This window comes from Leptidea sinapis, chromosome 3 (genome assembly GCF_905404315.1).
Source record: "Leptidea sinapis chromosome 3, ilLepSina1.1, whole genome shotgun sequence".
NCBI classification, from domain to species: domain Eukaryota; kingdom Metazoa; phylum Arthropoda; class Insecta; order Lepidoptera; family Pieridae; genus Leptidea; species Leptidea sinapis.
This window is the reverse complement of record NC_066267.1, coordinates 7,632,418-7,644,537: the sequence shown is the minus strand read 5'-3', so window position 1 is coordinate 7,644,537 and position 12,120 is coordinate 7,632,418. Positions and strand designations below refer to the sequence as shown.

Genomic DNA, 12,120 nt, shown 5'->3' with positions numbered 1-12,120 from the left:
ACCCCTCGCAAGGTATAAGCCAGAGGCAGGCCACCATGGACCATTTACACCGCAGGCTAGGCGAGGCGCCATCGTTTCGCTTGGAAGTCCAGACCAAAGTGGGCGTATTGCTCATCTACAGCTCAACCCTAGAGGTCTCCTTCATCTCAGCTTACGGCGTAGGCCTAAGCGCAAGTAAGTTGATAATAGCCTACAAGTCGCAACCTGCGATAATTAGGAGAACCACTGGCCTTGAGATTAGGCGAGAGGAACGATGGGAAAATTGATAGGGGCCACGAGAGATCGATGAGGAGAGAGAGGGTGAGTGCGTCTACTCAGTTTTTTTGTTGTATCTGTTTCATTGGGTATCAGGTCAATAACAGGCAGCACCCACGAGAAGGAAACTTGCCATAAGTGTCTTTGCAACTCGTGCTCCCCACATGACCGTTTGCACGATTACTTCTGGGGACAGAGGACTAAAATAGATGAGAAACATTGTTTCATATCACGCAGATACCAAACAATGCCTCTCCTCCGCCCTTATCATACCTATAGCAGGTATATTTGATCAGCACCATCATAGCTTATTATATTATTTAATGAGAAAACTACATTTTCGCATTATCATTTAGGTAGTTTATTTATATGGTCTATATTTGGAGTGAAAGTACCTAAACTATATGATAATTACATGATAAGTAGATATATTTTACTTTTCTTTATATCTACAAAAAATATCTATTCAATAAATATAAGAAATACTAGGTACTTTTGTAGGTATACCTACATAATAGAACATAGGAATAACAAAGCACCTCAGTAAAAAACTTACTCTTCCTTACTAAATTTTCAGCAAATACAAACAAAAAAGAAAGTGACGTTTGAAGTTAAAGATGGGGATATAATCGAAACAGATGACGATCGTCATAACACGAGTAACACTAGCATTGAAAGTTACATTGAAATGAAGGATGTTGTGCTGAAGAAACTTAATTTAGATTTGTCCCCGAATTTTGTTTATTCAAAAAACCAATTACGAAAAGTAATGAACTGCTATTTTTAATTTACAAACTAAAATAAATGTATTGTTATTTAATAAGTTAATTCAATTTCAGAATGTTACAAATATTAAAACTGATAATGTAACATCAAAATTTTTCCAAACCGATCGAGAAAATATTTTAGATTTGAGTAACCAAAAGAAGCGTACTGGTACTCCACCAGAGACTATTCAGGAAAATTTGGAAACCATTCCCTCTCACAGCGAAAAATCTGAACCTAGTGAACCACAATCTGCTTCACACACTGAGTCTAGTGCCAGGGTACATAACATTATATTTTGAAAATACTATTTTATCTTCTAATTTGATCTCTATAAATTGTAATAGATATAACATACTATCTTTTCTCTTACTTTTTTAGCCTTTTCAAAAACAAATTCCTACCCTAGACTACTCTCATTGGGGTTAGTAGCTGTAGGCTTTCATCTCAATTAGGTATCATTTATCATACTGTGACAGCTGCTACAACTGGGTACAAAATACTAAAGGTACCCTGTTGTATGGTACCAAGTAATAATATTCAAATTTTTAGAATTATCAAAATAGTTTGTATAAACTATCTTTAAAATTATTGTCCCCTAAAATATTTATTTACTATTTCCTAAGAAGATGCCATACAAACTCTTTTAAATTATTGTTAATTTGCTGAAACAACCTTCATAAACTTGTAAATATATTTCCATCTATGTTCATTTAGGCTGATCAAGTAAAACCCATTGGTGATTTCACATTCCATGGTGGACCCAAAGGCATTCCAGGATCTTTTGATTTATCTTTCAACATAGCAGATGAAGATGGAGACTCAGACTATCCTCCATGTGTTGGTAAATATAAATGTTAATTTATTCTTAACCTTTTCAATAGAACTAAAGGCAGCTCTAAAACTTTACATTATTTAACTAGCTGACCTGGCAAATGTTGTGTCGCCATATGAATTAAAAAAAAATGCAAAATATTTGGGGTATTAAAAATATATATTGGCTGATTATCAGACCTACCCAAAACGCACACAAAATTTCAAACAAATAGTTTCAGCCATTTCGGAGGAATTTGGTAACAAACTCCTTCGAAACAGCAATTTTATATATTAGATTTAATAATCTGATGTTTATTAACAATATATTATGCATAATAAATGTTAGATTCCAGCCTACTATTGTCACCAAAAGCAGATGAAATACCAACCACAAATATAGGGAATGAGGGAAACAAAAATCTAGACCTTCCACAAGAAGGTCAAAGCTTTTTGTCAGGTTTGTTTGTTCAATTATAGAATTACTTATTATATTATGAAAATGATATGCAAATTGTTCCACCTTAATTTAGGCTTAAGAAAAACTGGATCATCATTTTTTGGTCAGATGACAGGGAGGACAGATGCCAAACCTAATACCGAAGCTAAAAATTTTAAATTTTCCTTTGGAGGAGAAGACAAGAAGGTTAGGGGTGGATTCTTTAACATGTTTCGCTAGTTAATTTTTTATTTTTTAAGTACATAATTTAAAAATAGTAATAATTTTCAAGTACTTAAATAACATTAAACACATTAATTAAATTTGATTGTTGTATTTGAATCAGATTTTATTTTATAATATTGTCCTTGAAACACTTAGCCAAGGTACAAGAGAAGATAACATATTATTTTAACTTAAAGAATGTGATGTTTCAGATATTGTATCTTTTGTGATTTTCATGTGTATTCTAAAGCAATTCCTTACTTGTGCACCAAAGTCCACATCATCAGAAACTGGTTCTAGATTATCTGAAATAATAAAATAATTAATTTCCATTATATAAATTTATTTTTATTTATTTAAGCTAACTTTACAGCATTTCTATTCTACAAATTAATACTATTAACTATATACATGTATTGCCTTTAAAAAAGTTTAGCAGGTTAAATTATAATGAAATAATAACACTGGTAAACAAATGGTAAATATATAAAAAAAAAGAAGAGGTCCTGAGTAATGTGTGCATGTGATACATAATTATTAAATAGATATGTGAGTAGTGTATATGAATATGTGTTCCGAATTTGTGAGAGTGTTGTGAGTAGTGTGTAGTGTTTAGTCTAATGGGCATTGTTCTCAGCTTGGGACATGTGCTCGATCACCGAGTTAATAAATTTATTACGGCTGATGAAAAAGGTGTCAATATCTTAAATTTTTTTCGTATAAATTCACTATACTGTGCAGAACAGAATGTCTTCCATAGTTAGTATGCGGGTGGACAATGTCGAAAAGGCGTGTATGTTCTGTACTGGCCCATACTCCGATCCGTCTGGTCAGAAGCGAACAATCTATTGCAGAGTTAACCATGTCGAATAATAATTTCATGTCTGCTACTTTCCTTGCTGCTTGATCTATCTTCAAGGGTAAGTAGACAAAAATATTTAAGTCTATTCTCATATATGTCCTTTCTTGTAGAACATAATTTAGGCGATGTGTAAAGGACTGCTGAATAGACTCTAATTGAGCTATGTAAGTAACATATGATGGGGACCAGATCGGTGAGGCCTACTCCATAATGCTACGAACATAAGCAAAATACAAAATTATTAGGAGGCAATTTTTCTAAAACTTTTAACATTTCTTTATAAAACTCCAAGCATTCTATAAACTTTTTGTGTTGCTATCCATCATTACTCCAAGATAACGGACATGCTCAACTCTGGGAATAGTTGTGAGAGATAAAATTGTGTTTTTGGGTAAAAGTGATAGTTTGGCATTTGTTGACATTTAACTCAAGTCAATTATTACTATTAATAGGAAAAAAATATTTAGTAGATCTTTGCTTCATGTGATGAAGATTTAAAGAGATGTTACAAATCATTCCTTAGCAACCTAATAGGATTAACTTTAATGATAATTTTTAAAGAAAACATTTGTAATTGTGTTTCTCAATGAATATAAAATTCTAGTTATGTGCCTAATCTGGTCATAAAGAAGTATAAAATTAATAAAATATATGAGGTGTATTTATGTGATAATTAAACTCGAGTGTATTTTTTAGCTGTGTAGAGTGCTGTGTGTGGAATATCTCATATTCATTTTGTGTAGGTCTAATGATGAAAATATATAGGTAGATTTGGTCAAGATAGTTTACCTGCTAGATCTACAGTTCCTGTGTTCGTTTCTACTTTGCATTTTCCAGGAAAAGCTTTTTCTATATCCATAGTTAGAAAACAGCATCTGTTTATAGCAGAACCCATAGCATGTAATATTATACAATTTTCTTTAATTAACAAATCACAGCTTTTCTGAAGCAGAACCTGTAGGTGTAGATTAAAAATATTATTGAGTTAATCACCACCTCGCTCACAATCAGTACAAAATGCTTATGCTCACCTTATAACTCATTTTCTTTTTAACAAAAATCACATTCGGGCCTGCTTTTGGTCTTGTTACTAAACGGTTTTTCTTTAAATATTTTTGGGGACTAGACTTTTTTTTGTTTTTTCCTTTTTTTCGAGTGTTATTTTCATTTCCAATGATGTCCATAGTTTTTATTTTACATAATACATAATGATAAATTATATTATTTCAATAATAATATACAATTATCACTATGAGTATGTACTTTTAATGTCTTTACTCTTTTACTGTCTTGTTAACAAACAATATTTTAACTCTAACACTTCTTGTGTTTACTGAAAAATATTCATATTTCATACAATCAATGATTCAATTGGTACTAGGTAGTGTTTAAATTCTCTTTGCTAGGTAGTCAATAACTCAATACTCAACAAAGAGTAATAAGTTTATTATGGAAAAAGGGCGGGAAACTTAAGATCGGTCGCACCTAATTTTGATAATTTTTAATTTAAATATTTAATTTTATGTAAATATTTAGATATTTTGATCAGATAAGTTGTAGTTTGTATATATTTTAGTAGTTAGTTTGTATTAAAGTGTAAATTTGTTTGTGTAAATTTCATCCTATTGGTATATATATTAAGTCCTCTTTTCTTCACTTTTCTATGATATAATGGACCCCCCGTATGATCCTGGGGGGGCAGCCCCTGATATAGGTCATGTAGTGACAATTTCCAACAAGAACGATGGTAGTACGATGGATACAGATGGTTCTGTGTCTCAGACATCTAGTGGCCGTAAAAGAGTGTCAGCTCGACCCAGAACCTGCAGACACTGTAATAAAAGACGACGAAAACACCGTGGTGATAAGAAGGATATTAAGGAAAGTGATTGCAAATGTGTAGAAATTAGTGACAAACAAATTCTTTCCAAAGTAGATTCCTGCAATAATTCTTCTATAGTAGTAGAGACCATACAAAAAAATAACAGACACTCCACCACAGCCACAGCCCCCTGTTGCAAGGCTGTTATATAACTCATTAGATGCTGCTCCTTTTGTTGTACACATTCAGAAACAGTATTCATCTCCCGATGATTATATTACTTTACATCCAGTTACATTTGGACGTTTTCTCAAAAGAAATTCTATTAAAAATAATGTGAATGGAAGTTTAAAAAGGATAGGCCGGAATAGGTTATCTATTTCTTTTTCTAAGTACCAAGATGCAAATGACTTAGTTGAAAACAAAAATTTAGAAAATGAAAAATATAAGGCTTTTATTCCATCATTTTCTGTGAGTAGAATAGGAATAGTCAGAGGAGTACCAGCTGAGTGGTCCGAAGAGGAAATAAAAGATAATGTTTCTGTTCCTATTGGCTGTGGCCCAATCATAAAAATTAGGAGAATAAAACGAAAGATGATGATTGATGGACAAAACCATCTTAAATGTACTGAGTCTGTGGTATTTACTTTTGATGGACAGTTTTTTCCTAAACGAGTGTATATGTGCTACACTTCTCTAACTGTAGACTTGTATATATATCCTACTATTCAATGCTACAATTGTTGTCGGTTTGGTCATGTGAAATCTCAATGCAGATCTAAACCAAGATGTTTTAGATGTGGTCAAGGACATACTGGTGATAACTGCTCTGTTCAAGATGATTTTATATCTTGTTGTTTATGTAAAGGTTCCCATATTGCAACTGATAAAAAATGTTTAGAATATGAAAGACAAAGAGCTATAAAGGAGTCAATGGCTAAAAACTGTATTTCCTGTTCAGAAGCTTCAAAGATACATCCATCTGTCTCTCGAATTTCATATGCAGATACATTACTCTCATCACCTAACATCACTCCTAATACTTTTCCAACCCAGCTTCAATATTCAACACCTAAAGGTATAAACAATACTTCATATAAAAAAACTGTTTTTGTTAAACCAAAGCCTCCACCTACACTTAGCAAAGGATATGACAAATCTGCTCACCAAGAAATTTTAAGGGATTTTATTATTCCCCAACCCCCTAATGGATGTGCATTAATTAACAAAGAAAATGAAAATCCATTGGCATCCTCAGTAATTGATTTAATTATTTCTCTTATAAAATCTCTTAGTCAATCGAATGAATTTTCACCGTCCAACTCTACCTTATTAGTTTCTGCAATTACTCAAATTTATAAACCAAATAATGGACAAAGTTCTTCAATGGAATTCTCAAAGCATCACTCCTAAAAAAAGTGATCTTATTTATTTATTAAATAAATATAAACCTTATATCTGTGCTCTTCAAGAGACATGGTTGAAACCAGGATCTTTATTTAAGATTCGTGGTTATTCATGTCTCAGAGAAGATCGTGTGGATGTGCATGGCGGAGTAGCCATGCTTGTGAAACACCCTCTTTCCTTTTCTCTCTTCTCTATTCCTTCTCACAGTAATGATTTTTCTATTATTGCTGCTTTAGTTGAAAATATCTGTTTTGTATCTATTTATATACCTCATCCTTCTTCTGCAATCTTAAATGAAATTAAAGATATTATTTGCATTCTTCCGAAGCCTTTTATGATCCTTGGTGATTTTAACTGTCGCCATGAAACCTGGGGTTACTTATCTTCTAATAGTTATGGTAACACATTAATAGATATATTTGATTCAGTCAAATTGTGTATATTAAATGATGGTCGTCCTACACGACGTTCTCAACCTGACGAGGGCCCAAGTGCTCCAGATTTAACAGTCACTACACCTAATCTTGCTTCTTCTTTGTCCTGGGATCCATTACGATCTACTTTTGGTAGTGATCACTTCCCACTATTATTATCATTTCCAACCTGCAATAATAACAATAAAGTATTACAAAAAACATATTCTCCTCGTTTAAAATATAAGCTTAATGATGTTGATTGGGATTTATATAAAGATCTAATAAAAAATAAAATTATTACACTTCCAAAAATTAATCCAGGTACAGAATCTCAGTGTGCAGATTCTTTATTGAGGTTGCCAATGAGATATTTCCAATTAAAAATAGTTCTTTGGGTTTGATTCCTTCTCCTCCTTGATGGGATAACGCATGTACTAAGGGCCTTAGTAAGGCAGTAAAGAGAAGAAAATATGCTGAACTTACATACTGTCAATGTTCCACTGATGAGAATTTTGAAATTCTTACAAAGAGTATGTCAGAAACTTCAAAATTTCTAAAGAAAAAGAAATTTGATGGCTGGAAAAACTTCTGCTATTCAATATCACCTGATGTCAAACCATCTCTTGTATGGCAAAATATAAGAAGGTTTAGATGTGCATACAAAGATTCATCTCCAAAATCAATCCCTTTTCATTTAGTTAATAGCTTTTTAGATAAATTGGCTCCACCTTTCGTTCCTGAAGACTTAATAATTGGTTACCCTGTAATAAATTTAACAGTATATTTTCACTTACTGAACTAAAAGGTGTATTGTCTCATGTTAAAGATTCTGCTCCTGGACTGGACGGTATTCCGTATTCCTTTATCTCTCATTTAGATGATGATGCTTTATTTTATTATTTATCTCTTATAAATTCCCTAGTGACATCTGGTAACATCCCCTCCACGTGGAAACGTCAAGAAATAATTCCCGTACTGAAACCTAATAGGTGTTCTTCAGACCATTCTGCCTATCGCCCAATCGCACTTTCTTCTGTTTTGATGAAAGTTACAGAACATCTTATAAAAAATCGTTTAGAATGGTTTGTTGAGCATAACGGTCTATTATGTGAATCCCAATTCGGTTTCAGACGTGGGAAAAGTACAATTGATAGCTTAAGTATATTCATTTCTGATATTCAATTATCATTTTCAAATAATAAATCAGTAATAGCTGCGTTCTTAGATATAAATTGTGCCTATGATAATGTCATAATAAGTATTTTAAAGGGTAAGCTTTTACAACTTTATAAATATCTAATAATATCTTAATATACCTCTGCTATTAACAAATTTTATCATAAACAGGCTTTCCGAAAGATACATAATCCTGAAACTAGATGACGGGAAGTCAATTACTCGATTTTCAAAGGGCCTCCCCCAGGGATCAGTACTTAGCCCAATATTGTATAATATTTATACACACGATTTAAAATCATCACTTAATAGTGTAAATGTTCTTCAGTATGCTGATAATCTATTAATTTACTGTCGTGATATTTCTATTGAAAAAGCTAGTTCTTCTATAACACAACCGCTAATAAATTTAAAAACTTGGTTGGACTTAAATGGCCTTGATCTATCACCTGAAAAAAGTACAATAGTTTTATTCACGAGATCAAGAACTCCTCCTCCTATTTCTATATTTTATGAGGGTTATCAGATTCCAGTTAAAGATAATGTTAAGTTTTTGGGAATTGTCTTGGGATTTTGGGTCTTTTGGGATTCGAAACTAACTGGTATCCCACATTGTAATTACCTAAATGCTAAATGTGAGCGTACTCTTAATATTTTAAGATGTCTGTCAGGTGTTTGGTGGGGTGCGCACCCTTTTTGCATGAAATTGTTATATAATGCTCTTATAAGAAGTATATTAGATTATGGTACATTCTTGCTGGAGCCTGGTAGTGTTAAGGCATTTAAAAAACTAGATCTCATACAGTCCAAAGCTTTACGAGTAGTTTCTGGTGCTATGCGGTCAAGTCCTATCAATGCTCTTCAAGTAGAATGTGGTGATCCTCCACTACATCTACGTCGTCAATATTTAGCAGACAAATTTATATTCCGATCTTTTCAGTTTCTTAACCACTCTCTTTATAACAAACTTCAGAAACTTTCTCATTATATAGATTCATCTGCATATTGGTCAAATAAAAAACCACCTTGTCTAATCAATAGTTTTAAGAAATTTATCAACATAAAAGCTCCTATTCATCGATCCATTAATTATCCTCTTTTCAGTACTAGCTTTGAAGCATTAATGTTTCTTCCAGAAATTCATTTTAACTCAGATTTAAAGAAGCACGATATTTGTACAAATTTTTCATCTAATCTTCTTAAAAATACTGTTTGGGTTGATTACCATCATATTTACACAGACGCGTCTAAACATTCCTCCTCGGATCCTGTTGGTGTAGGTGTCTATCACGCTCAATTTAAAATATCACAGAAAATTAAACTACCTCCGGAAACACCGGTGTTTACTGGGGAATGTTATGGTATTTTTAAGGCTATTGAATATATTATTCTATTTAAACTTCCAAAAACAATAATTTTCTCTGATTCAAAAAGTGTCTTACAGTCTCTCAATAGGTTCCCATTTAAATCAAAAAATATTTCTTCTGTTGTCATAGAAATAAGAAATCTATTAAATAAATGCAATCACTTTGGTCTTTCTGTGTTGTTTGTATGGATCCGCAGCCATAGAGACATTCCTGGTAATATAAAAGCACACCAACTAGCTAATGTAGCCGTGGTCGATGGCGACATTTACCCTTATAAAGTTTTTTGCCAGGATCTAGGTGCTCTTCCTATAGTTCACCTTCAGGATTGCTGGAATAGACTTTGGACTGAAACTGGTCAATCAAAAGGCAGGAAATATTTTAACCTTCAGCCACTTATTTCATTCAAACCATGGTTTTTCCGTGCCAAGTGCAATAAGTTAGTATGTTCTTCTATCATAAGAATGCGTTTGGGTCATGTTTGCACTCCTGTTCATCTTAATAGATTAGGCAATGTATCTACTGACATGTGTGAATGTGAATCCGATAAATGTGATCTAGATCACATTTTCTTTTAATGTTCTCTATACGACCGCTCCTCATTCCTAAATGATCTAATATCTCTTAATGTTCCTTTTCCTACCTGTATATCCTGTCTAATTATGTATCCATGTAAATTTTATAAAATATTGTCATCTTTCATTCTTCAGAATCATATTAAAGTTTAAATATTTGTAATGTTGTGTAAGTAGCAAGTATATATGTATATTTATGAAATTTTTAATATCCGTTTCAATCCTCTTTCTACTTATCTGATCCTTTCCCGTGTTCCGTATCCTTTTTTAACTTAGTTTCCCAATCTTTTAATTTACGTTATTGGCAAAAAGTAAACGCTATTGCCAAAAGAAGAAAAAAAAAAGTTTATTATGTATAGGGGAAATACCTACTCAATACCCACCGGCCACCTATAAACATAAACAAATCTAAGTTTTTTTTTCTTTTATTCCAGGACACAACGTGACACCGTCCTTCAGCCGTAATAATATATAATTTATTGTTACTTGATAGATCTAAGTAATAGTTCATATTTCATCATAACCCCTTCGCGGTGGCCGTCAAATTCGCCATTTGTTTTCTATGGTGGCTGCTGGCTGGTTATTTTCTTTCGGTGGGTGTATTATCTCATGATCTACAGAGATAAAATACTATTTACATATAAATACACGCAGAAATTTAAATTATCTACGATTTACCATAAAGTTTTAACATAAATTGTGTTTTGATTGTATGCAGTCCTGGACCATGGTTAGATAATCATAATTCTTGGAATCGTAAAACAAACAAATAAACAAAAATATTTTTATTTCGTAGGTGAATTGCATTACACTTAAATATATCATTTTTTTACAGCTCGTTCGGAAGGCAGATTTCCTGACAGAAGAACGAGTAAGAAACTCTAAGGTTGCTCTTTTCAAAACTGAATGATATTACAAATTCTTATTTTACAAATCATTTCAATTACAATATATGCAAAGTAATGCAACAATATACACAAACGTCAATTACTATAAACGTAAATAAATAAAAGCACAGACGGCTTTGATAAGTTGTTTTATTTACAATATGAACTAACTTAAACATTATATGTACAATAATAAAAAACAAATGCTTATAACATTTTTTTTTCACCAAGCCTGTTTGTAGCAAAAATCAAAATTGTACCGGTGTCCAATGTCAGCACAATATGATTTCATGTTCAAATGTATCTAATAGCATTTTTTATTGGAGGCATTCTCGCTCCATTTACATTCAAATATTGCTAAGTGGGAGTGGGAGGATAGTACGATAAAACCGATGGATTTTACGCGTCAAAGTGAGCGAGCCCAACCTTCCGAATTTCGGACGGCCCACCATTGCGGCACTTCAGTGACATTCCGAAATCCGGACGATTCACCATCAAGGGGATAATACTTATTACCACTAAATATGAAACTACCTATATTACATAGTTAATATATGTTTCCTACAAATTAAAAAAAAACAGGAATAATATAAACATCATCGCCAAGTGGTTAAATATTGAACATGGTGGGGAACACTGAAAGTGTTTTATTCTGAAATCGATACCTCTAATTTAGGCTACTTCAGATTTTGTAAGTTTACAGAAGTTTCTTTATTATCACACGTATTTTAATGATATTTTCAGGCTTTAATAAATAATTTTGGGTTTATATTACGATTTTTGTGCTCGCTAGATTAAAAAAAGTCGTATTCTTTTCCTATATGTATGTGTTTCCAATATATAAACATGTTAAAGGTAGACCAAATCAGCAGAAATATTTATAAAACTAGTCCTTTTTTGTAGCGGGTAATTATCCGCTACAAAATTATATTAATTAATATAAGTTTACTGTAATTTGGTTTAAGTTTTTTATTTATTTAACCACACTATCTCACATCTATTACCTACAGGTAACGTAATGCGACAGTGTAAGGAACAAATTAATTTACATTATCATATATAAAATAAAAAAATATAAAAACTTAATTAACTAGATAATGTTATTTTAATTGAA

General features: G+C 32.2%; 1 long non-coding RNA gene across 1 annotated transcript; it reads right to left on the bottom strand.

Moving 5' to 3' along the window:
* Positions 1 to 2,590: 2,590 nt before the first annotated feature.
* LOC126979494 (uncharacterized) lies at positions 2,591 to 4,730 on the bottom strand. The gene is made up of 3 exons (XR_007732820.1): positions 4,391 to 4,730; positions 4,149 to 4,314; positions 2,591 to 2,802 (listed from the first exon to the last, which is right to left on the bottom strand). It is a non-coding gene; the product is annotated as an uncharacterized LOC126979494 (long non-coding RNA).
* Between the last annotated feature and the right edge of the window lie 7,390 nt (positions 4,731 to 12,120).